Genomic DNA, 11,259 nt, shown 5'->3' with positions numbered 1-11,259 from the left:
GGAATTTTTAATTAAGAGCTATAATCGGAATTGCTATATTCATTATGGGTTCGAAGAGGTAGAACAATTTGTCTTATTTATGGGAGCCTCTGAGATAGAATCCTTCATGGTTGAGAATTATGAAACTTGTGCTATTTGTAAGGACCTTAAAGATTATGTCTCTACTATCCTTAATTCTTGCATAGAATGCTACAGTAGGAATCCTTATATCCTTGATTATAAAGAGAGACACATTAATGCACAAGAATGCACTCACAATTTGCAGGAATCGGTGGAAGAAGAAACTGATGAACCTGAAAGCTCATTGGATGAAAAAGAGGAGGAAATTGATGAAATTGAAAGCTCATTGGATGAAAAGGAAGAGAAGAGCGACGAACAAAAGGGGGAAGAATGGATTAGCTACCCATGCCAACCTTCTAATGAGAGTAACTCTTTATCTCTTACACTATTTGATTGTCCTCCATGCTTACCGAAAGAGGTTGAATGTTATGTTCCTGTGGATTCTCTTGAAATAATACCTATGAGTAAAACTTGTGAGAATAATTATGCTACTGTTATATATGATAATCCATGCTACTTTGATAAATCTTATGATAATGCTTTGTTTGTGCCTGATGTCGAAATGCATGGTACTAAAGAATTTTGCTTGGCAAATGTTTATGATAAAGCTCTAGATGATGGTCCTATGTTACTTGATAATATTAATTGTACTACTAATGAAAATGGGATTGAAAAAGTATTGACTTTATTTAAGAGTCCCATATCTCTTGAGATTGATCAATCATCATGTTATATTATTGATAAAAGTGTGTTTGAAAGTTTTTATTCCACTATTCTTGAACTTGATAAAGATTATGTGTTTGGAAATCATGAGAAGCATGCTGCATGTGATAGTTATATTGTTGAGTTTTTTCATGAAGCTACTGAAAATTATTATGAGAGAGGAAAATATGGTAGTAGAAATTTTCATGGTACTAATACACCTCTCTATATGCTGAAATTGTTGAAATTACACTTGTTTTATCTTCCTATGCTTGTTACTTTGCTTTTCATGAACTTGTTTATTTACAAGATTCCTTTGCATAGGAAGCATGTTAGGCTTAAATGTGTTTTGGATTTGCCTCTTGATGCTCTCTTTTGCTTCAAATACTATTTCTTCCGAGTGCATCATCAAAACTGCTGAGCCCATCTTAATGGCTATAAAGAAAGCAACTTCTTGGGAGATAACCCATGTGTTATTTTGCTACAGTACTTTGTTTTATATTTGTGTCTTGGAAGTTGTTTACTACTGTAGCAACCTCTCCTTATCTTAGTTTTGTGTTTTGTTGTGCCAAGTGAAGCCTCTAATCGAAGGTCGATACTAGATTTGGATTTTTGCGCAGAAACAGATTTCTTTGCTGTCACGAATCTGGGCAAAATTCTCTGTAGGTAACTCAGAAAATTATGCCAATTTACGTGAGTGATCCTCAGATATGTACGCAACTTTCATTAGTTTTGAGTTTTCAGATTTGAGCAACGGAAGTATTTTATTAAAATTCGTCTTTACTGGCTGTTCTGTTTTGGCAGATTCTGTCTCTGTTTTTTTTTGCATTGTCTCTTGTGGACTTTAAGCGAGGTTTTCTAGACGTAGAGGGCTGTAGCTAATGTTTTATTGAGTTCTTGCAATGTGTCACTACAGGACCAAGGTGGATTCAAATTTTTTGAGTACTAACCCCTCTAATGAAGTTTATGAGAAGTTTGGTGTGAAGGAAGTTTTCAAGGGTCAAGAGAGGAGGATGATATATGATCAAGAAGAGTGAAAAGTCTAAGCTTGGGGATGCCCCCGTGGTTCATCCCTGCATATTTCAAGAAGACTCAAGCGTCTAAGCTTGGGGATGCCCAAGGCATCCCCTTCTTCATCAACTTATCAGGTTCCTCCCCTGAAACTATATTTTTATTCAGTCACATCATATGTGCTTTACTTGGAGCGTCTGTGTGTTTATTTTCGTTTTGTTTGTGTTTGAATAAGATCGGATCCTAGCAATCCTTGATTGGGAGAGATACACGCTCCGCTTTTTCATATGAACACTTGCTCTTCGTTTTACTTTTAATGTTCAATGATAAAAGTTGGAAGCTACAATACTTATCTTTATTTGGTTGGAAAAGGAAAATGCCTCATATGTCTTGGATAATTTGACACTTGGCAATTGTTTTGAGCTCTCAAGTGGATCATAAGTTTTTGCATGCAGTTTAAACCTATTAGTGGAGAACTACCGTAAAGCTTGTTAAAATTGGTTTGCATAATTGATCTCTCTTAAGGTCTAGATATTTTCTGGTAAAAGTGTTTGAGCAACAAGGAAGACAGTGTAGAGTATTATAATGCTTGCGATATGTTCTTATGTAAGTTTTGCTGTACCGGTTCATACTTGTGTTTGCTTCAAACAACCTTGCTAGCCTAAGCCTTGTATCGAGAGGGAATACTTCTCATGCATCCAAAAGCCTTGAGCCAACCGCTATGCCAATTGTGTCCACCATACCTACCTACTATGTGGTATTTCCTGCCATTCCAAAGTAAATTGCTTGAGTGCTACCTTTAAACAATTCAAAATTTATCACCTCTGATTTGTGTCAATGTTTTATAGCTCATGAGGAAGTATGTGGTGTTTAGCTTTCAACCTTGTCATTTACTTTTGACGGACTCTCATATGGACTAGTGGCACATCCGCTTATCCAATAATTTTGCAAAAAGAGCTGGCAATGGGATTCCCAGTCCCAAATTAATTAACAAAAATAGACACTCCTCCATGGTATGTGATTGTTGGACGGCACCCGAAGGACTCGGTCAGCCATGGCTTGTGTAAGCAAAGGTTGGGAGGAGTGTCATCATAATAAAACTAAAATAAAAAGGCACTCCTTCATGGTATGAGATTGTTGGCAGGCACCCGAGGATTCGGTTAGCCATGGTTTGTGTAAGAAAGGTTGGAAGGAGTGCCACATAAATATGCAATAATTCATGGGAGGCGCTCTTGAAAGTCCGGTTGGCGAGGTAGTTAGTGTACCCATTACCATTCGTTGACAACAACAAACACCTCTCAAAATTTTACTTTTTATGCTCTCTTTATGCTTTCAAAACCAAAGCTCTAGCACAAATATAGCAATCGATGCTTCCCTCGTAGAAGGGCCATTCTTTTACTTTTATGTTGAGTTAGTTACCTAATTCCTCCCACCTTAGAAGCAAACACTTGTATCAACTGTGCATTGATTCTTACATACTTGCATATTTGCATTCATCATATTACTTTGTGTTGACAATATCCATGAGATATGCATGTTGAAAGTTGAAAGCATCCGCTGAAACTTATATCTTCCTTTGTGTTGCTTCGATGCCTTTACTTTGAATTTATTGCCTTATGAGTTAACTCTTATGCAAGAATTTTGATGCTTGTCTTGAAAGTACTCTTCATGAAAAGTTTTGCTATATGTTATCTACTTGTTAGCAACTATAGATCATTGCCTTGAGTCATTTCATTCATTTCATATGCTTTGTAATAGTATGATCAAGGTTATGTAAGTAGCATGTCACTACAGAAATTATTCTTTTTATCGTTTACCTGCTCGGGACGAGCAGGAACTAAGCTTGGGGATGCTGATACGTCTCCGACGTATCCATAATTTCTGTCGTTCCATGCTTGTTTTATGACAATACTTACATGTTTTGCTTGCACTTTATGATGATTTCATGCATTTTCCGGAACTAACCTATTAACAAGATGCCACAGTGCCAGTTCCTGTTTTCTGCTGTTTTTGGTTCCAGAAAGGCTGTTCGGGCAATATTCTCGGAATTGGACGAAATCAACGCCAAACCTCCTATTTTCTCCGGAAGGCTCCAGAACACCGAAGAAGAGTCGGAGAGGGGCCAGGGGGCCACCACACCACATGGCGGCGCGGGCCAGGCCTAGGCCGCGCCGGCCTAGGGTGTGGCGCCCCCAGGTGCCCCCCTGCGCCGCCTCTTCGCCTATATAATCCCTTTCGACCTAAAAACGCATCACCAATTGACGAAACTCCAGAAAGACTCCAGGGGCGCCGCCGCCATCGCGAAACTCCAATTCGGGGGACAGAACTCTGTTTCGGCACCCTGCCGGAACGGGGAAGTGCCCCCGGAAGCCATCTCCATCAACGCCATCGCCTCCATCATGCTCCGTGAGTAGTTCCCCCATGGACTACGGGTTCTAGCAGTAGCTATGTCGGTATACTCTCCCCTATGTACTTCAATACAATGGTCTCATGAGCTGCCTTACATGATTGAGATTCATCTGATGTAATCGGTGTTGTGTTTGTTGGGATCCGATGGATGATACATTATGATTAGTCTATCTATAAAGTTTGTGAAGTTATTGTTGCTGCAATCTTGTTATTCTTAATGCTTGTCACTAGGGCCCGAGTGGCATGATCTTAGATTTGAGCTCTATATTGTTGCTTAGATTGTATCTACAAGTTGTATGCACATGTCACTGTCCGGAACCAATGGCCCCGAAGTGACAGAAATCGGGACAACCGGAGGGGATGGTAGTGATGTGAGGATCACATGTTTTCATGGTGTGTTAATGCTTTGCTCCGGTACTCTATTAAAAGGAGTACCTTAATATCCAGTAGTTTCCCTTGAGGCCCGGCTGCCACCGGCTGGTAGGACAAAAGATGTTGTGCAAGTTTCTCATTGCGAGCACGTACGACTATATACGGAAAACATGCCTACATGATTAATAATCTTGATGTTCTTTCTTAATGCTTTATCAATCCTATCAATTGCCCAACTGTAATTTGTTCACCCAACACTTGTTATTGGAGAGTTGCCACTAGTGTAGATCGCTGGGAACCCCGGTCCATCTTTCATCATAATATACTTGTTCTACATGTCATTGGAAGTAGTATCCACTATTCTCTCGTGCCATTGCTCTCATATTGCTATTCTATTTCTGTATTCTTTGTTACTCTTTGCTCTCATATTACTGCTACTTTCACATCACCCCTGTTGCTAGTGCTTTTCCAGGTGCAGCTGAATTGACAACTCAGTTGTTAAGGCTTATAAGTATTCTTTACCTCCCCTTGTGTCGAATCAATAAATTTGGGTTATACTACCCTCGAAGACTGCCGCGATCCCCTATACTTGTGGGTTATCAAAGGGTTAGAGCCATCGCTGATATACAGTCTCGTAATGATGATTAGTGCATACTGTAAACATCCATCGCTAAGCATAGCGGCCAGATCTACTAAACATCTAAGCAACAACTGGAGCCTACAGAAAAGTTGCTATGCAGTACAAATCACGCCGACGTTCAAGTGATATTCATGTACCACTTCTTCAAGGCAGACGAATGATTGAAACTAAGCAAAGAACACTACATCGCCCGAGACCTCACATGCCTAAATCCGCACCCACCGCAGGCGAATCCATCTAACCGAGCTAGAAGAACACATTCTGACCGGATCAACGAGGCCGCGACCACGAGCGCGCAATATGATACCATCGGAGGGGAAATCAACCCGCACATCTGAAGTGGTTCTATCTGGGGAGTGAGAAGAAGCAGCGGCGGTGGCTAAGAGAAGAGTGGGTCGATCTGGCATGGATCAGCCGTAGGGAGGGCCAAGGGGGCTGTGGCGTCGGGTTTGGGTTTGGCCATGGAGACAAGATGCAACAGCGGCTTTAAAACCCCAATGAATCCCTCTGGGCTCTGGCTCGCTCTATATATATGCCAGGGAGCACACGCTCTGTCTACGCAAACTGTTCTGTCAATGATGAACTGTAGCGACCTCACCTTTCAAGGTGCCGATCTCACCTTTCAAGGTGCCGATCTCTGTACGTATCTGTGCTAGTCCCTGGATCAATCGCTAGCACACACAGTACAAGATGTAATACCAAGAAACAAGGGTATTTATTACATCGTATGATCCAGAATTTACATAAAGGATTACAAACTGCATAGCACAAGGCTAGCATATCATCAGAGTTTTACAACGAACAAACATTGACAACATGGAGTCCTTCGTCTTCATGTTCCACAGGCGAGCATGTCGAGGATAGACTTGTAACCCTAATCATTGTAACTCACTCGTCTTTCAAAACATTTGCAACATGAAAAGTTACAGCCACGAATGGTTAATACATTTGGAATTGCATTGGCAAGATGACACTATAGTGGACTCAAATGGCAACCTAACACTTAAGTGTACATTTGGCTGGTAGAGCTCAGGCAATTTTGCGTAAAGCAAGTTTTCACCTATCATTTCTCAAAACATTTTCTCTTCTATTAAGCGGTACCATTGATAGAAACCAATGGGCCTAGACATCACCGATAGAAACCGGCGAGTCTTCCTACCCTTATTCACCCATCAAATTTTAATTTTAAGAAATTGGGATGAGGAGACTTTCGAACAGGATCCTTGTCAGTTCGCTCAAATTGTCCGTAACCGGGGACATGGCTGAGTACTTAGATTTAACACTCTGCAGGGGTTGTACAAATTTACCCACATGACCTAGTCTGTTCTTCTTCCATGATGCATATTTTGCTCAAATGGACAGATGTCGACTAGGACGAGACTTTTCCGAAGTGATCACCAGACCATCCTCTACGGACCCGCTCCAACCTATATTCCCCTACATCATCATGTCGCGTAGGGTCCAGGTTCACACAACATACTCCGTCAAGCCAGAGCCCATATAGCATGTGGCTGTATAGTAAGCTAATGAGCAAGGTTATCTATTATCTCTTTGTTCCTGGGTGGCCGTCCACAAGTGCGATGCACACGGCGGTTCGGTTCATATACATGACCCCGTTGCAACCACTCAACATAAACTAAGCAAAGCCAGATTCCACCCAGGTAGTTCATTGAATTTAGTTGTTTTTCCATAACCACTACTAAAACATTTTCATAGCATAGCTAAGTATCAACTAAATTCAATGGCGATAAAAATATGGTCAGGTGGAAGTAGCTATCTACTGGGATTACAAAAACAAAGCATATCCCTGGACTTACTACAAAAATCACTACGATGCATGAATAAAATGTAGGACATTTGTGAGGGTGTGTCACTTGCCTTTTGGTGGTTCAAGAGTGTTCTCTTTTCATTCAACAAAACACGTCGCTCTCCATACGAACTATAAGACAAAAATAGCACAACATAAACACACCATTCATAGCAACATAATCAAACAAGACAACAATCAAAAATCACTCTATGGTACTAAGGTGTGGCATGAGGTTTCGCTTGCAAGGTATGATTTTCAGAGAATGAATGGACAGAACCAAACACTTAGAAAGAAATGGATCATCCATGATACATTGGAAAGAATTGATGTGGTGCACAATAGCATGGATAATTGGAACGGTCCATGTGATTAAAATCACATAGTTCTCAAAGGGTGAAACTGAAATGCCATTATGTACAATGTGACAACACTCATCTAATAGCACAGGTAACACATAGGCTTATTTATGACGTAGTGATATGCGGAATTACTCAAATGACTCGATTGTAATTTGAATATTGAGGACTAGGCCAGTAGAATTGGGATATGTATGATCTTGGACATGATGAAACATATCTGAATAGTACATGCAGATGGATATGACCATAAGGATCACATTTTATAAAATAGAAACATGCTCATAGGATTTATAGAATTAAATTTATGATGAAAATACTCAAATTCACATCTTTAAATTTGAATATTTCAACTTGTTCAAAAGCCAATTTTTATTTCATATTTGGGTTCCACCCATTTTTCTGAATTCGGGCGTATATTGTTGCTATGTTTGGTCAAGTGTATATTTTCCTACAATATTTACAGGATTAAACGTGTCGCGGTTAAATTTTGATGTTGTACGAAAAGTTGTCAGAAAAAGTTTCTCGAATGGTAAAACTTTATACACGAAGATTGTAGAGAATTTAATTTGGAACTCAACGCAAAAAGAAACACCTAAAACGGAGCTATAGATCGGAAGATACAAAATTTTAAGTTTGTTTACGTGAGCTAGCTAGCACAAGATGTTGATTCGATCGGAACAGGATGCGAGTGTGAATACTAAACTGAAATAAGAGGCTGAACCGGTTCAGACTAAACTGTCTAGACTGAAAGCTACACATAGGTTTTGATGCAGCTCACCAGCGAGAGTAGGAGAGGTTGTGCGCGGCCACGGCGAACGGTGTCGACTACGTACGTGAGGGTCACGGGAGCCTAAGGTGTAGCGGACGGCGCTCCTTCTTGAGCGAAGAAGGCGCTGATTATCTCAGGGATCCTCGGAGAAGCTCCTGGAGACGGCAATGTCCTGCCAATGTGGAGGCGGGCGTCGGGCGTCATCCTAATCGATCTTCGGTGGCGAAAACAGGCGATTAGAACACGCAGGGAGATGCCACAGGACAAAGAGAAAGAATGGTGTTAGAACAGGGGCCTGATTCCCCGTGATTACGTCCCCACGGACGTCGAAAATGGGGATTAATTTTCGTTTTTATGTTGAGACGTTTAAAGGTTCAACATTTCTTTGCTCCTCAGGTTCTATAGGTTTCTTTGCACTTTTGTTAACCACACTAGTTATAACAGAATACTCCTTCATTTTAGCAGAAAAAGGAATTTTTTCAATATAAGCTTCAGGAAGAACGTGATCAACAGTTTTAACTTCAATACATTTACCTATAGGTGAATCAGTTTTATCTTTGTAAGGTTCATGATACTTATTAAAATTCCTCCTACGCAACTCAAAATGAGAGACAAAAACTTTATAAAAATTTGCAACAACTTGAGAGTCAAGACCATAAGTAGCACTCATATTTCAAAATTTATCAGTATCCATAAAAGTTTCAATGCATTCATAATCATAATTTATACATGACTCTCTACCTTTGTCGTTCTCACATCCTTCAGTATTCTCCTGAATCCGATCAAGAAGGTCCCATTTAAACTCTTCTTTGTTGCACGTGAATGATCCAGAACTAGCAGTATCCAGCAAGGTTTTATCTTGAAAAGAAATTTTTGCATGGAAATTATCAATGATGATATTACCATGAAGCTCATGAATGGGGCATTTGAGCATTAAAGACTTCAATCTCCCCCATGCTTGGGCAATACTCTCTCCATCATGAGGCCGGAAATTATATATGCGATTTCGGTCTTTGTGAATTTCACTTGGAGGATAGAATTTAGAATAAAATAGAGGCATAATATCCTTCCAATCAAGAGAATGCCCATTCTTCAGCAGTTTATACCAATGCGCCGCTTTACCAGACAACGACATAGAGAATAGTTTCTTCCTAACTTCATCCATAGAAATACCTGCACACTTGAATAACCCGCATAATAAATGTAAAAACAGTAAATGATCTCCAGGATGGACAGTTCCATCCCCTTCATAGCGGTTATCCACAACATGTTCAATAATTTTCATAGGTATTTTATATGGAATCATTTTCTCACCTGGCGCTTCATCTACTACCTTTGCAGTAGTAGTAGATTTTCCAAATAGGAATTCAAGAGTAGATCTCTCCATAATGAATTATAGCAGCATGCAGAAATAAAAACAGCACGTACAGTAAAACTTTTCCTTACCAATTCCACTTACCAATAGCGCTTCACTCCCCGGAAAAGACGCCGGAAAATAGTCTTGATGAACCATAAGTATAGGGGGTGTATCGTAGTACTTTCGATAAATAAGAGTGTCGAACCCAACGAGGAGCAGAAGGTGTTGACAAGCAGTTTCGATGAAGGATTCACTGTAAATGCTCACAGACAAGTTTTCAGGAGGTTTTGATATAGCAGATAAATAAAATACAAGTAAGTAAAATACGAGAAAAATAATTGCAGCAAGTGGCCCAATCCTTTTTAGCACAAAAGACAAGCTGGTTTGTTTACTTATGATGACCAAACGTTCTTGAGCACACACGGGAATTTAGTCTAGTGCTTTCGCTTCATATAGTTGATTAATCTTCATTGTTTTGATAAGTGTTGTGTGGGTGAACCTATGCTAATGCACCGCCCTTCCTAGGACTAATACATACTTGTGATTAAACCCCTTGCAAGCATCCGCAAATACAAGAAAGTAATTAAGATAAATCTAACCACAGCCTTAAACTCTGAGATCCTGCTATCTCTCATGCATCGATATACCAACGGGAGTTCAGGTTGTTGTCACTCCGGCAACCCCACAATTAGCAAACGAATACAAGATGCATTCCCCTAGGCCCATAAAGGTGAAGTGTCATGTAGTCGACGTTCACATGACACCAGTAGAAGAATAACAACACAACTTAAATATCAAACCATTAAATATTACTCAACATAGTTCACTACTAACATTTAGACTTCACCCATGTCCTCAAGAACTAAACGAACTACTCACAAGACATCATATGGAACATGATCAGAGGTGATATGATGATGGATAACAATCTGAACATAAACCCTGATTCAACGGTTTCACTCAATAGCATCAATAACAAGGAGTAATCAACACCAGGAGAGTTTCCCCTATGAAATACTCAAGATTTAACCCTAGATGTTACAGCGGAGACGAGGTGCGGCGGTGGAGATGATGGTGTCGGTGGTGGAGATGATGATGATGATGATCCCAATGAAGTCCAGCTCGATGACGGTGACGATGGCGACGATTTCCCCCCTCCGGGAGGGAATTTCCCCGACAGATTTCTGCCTGCCGGAGAGCTCTTTTCTCTCTAGTGTTTTCCGCCTCGAGGAGGCGGCAATGACTATCCTCGATTGTTCTCCGCACCTTAGGGTTTCCGGGAGATGAAGTACGCGAAAGGGCGATGGTCGAGGGGGTCGTGGGCCCCCTCCCCACGTGGTGGCGCGTCGACATTGGTGGCCGCGACGGCCCATGGGGAGGGCCCATGGCGGCCCTCCTCGGCCTCCCCTTTTGGCTGGCTCCGTCATCTGGAAAAATAGGAGCTTCGGTATATTTTCCGTCAATTGTTGATCTTCAGAAATATTGTATCCTGACGGTGCTTTTTCAGTAGAATTCTGACTCCGGTGAGTAATTCTCTAATAATCATAAAACATGCAAAATATGTGAAATAACATAAGTATCATCTCTAAATATGAAATATATCAATGAATAACAGTAAATTATGATATAAAATAGTGATGCAAAATGGACGTATCAATTATTCAACCAAGAGGTAAGCAAACCCAATTCCATAATGCACAAGCGACGGCTAGGAAAGATGTAGAGAGAGCATTTGGGATTTTGCAAGCCCAATTTGCCATTGTTAGAGGA

The sequence above is a fragment of the Lolium perenne genome, chromosome 6 (genome assembly GCF_019359855.2).
Source record: "Lolium perenne isolate Kyuss_39 chromosome 6, Kyuss_2.0, whole genome shotgun sequence".
NCBI classification, from domain to species: domain Eukaryota; kingdom Viridiplantae; phylum Streptophyta; class Magnoliopsida; order Poales; family Poaceae; genus Lolium; species Lolium perenne.
The sequence above is the reverse complement of the archived record's forward strand: the minus strand, read 5'-3'. Positions refer to the sequence as shown.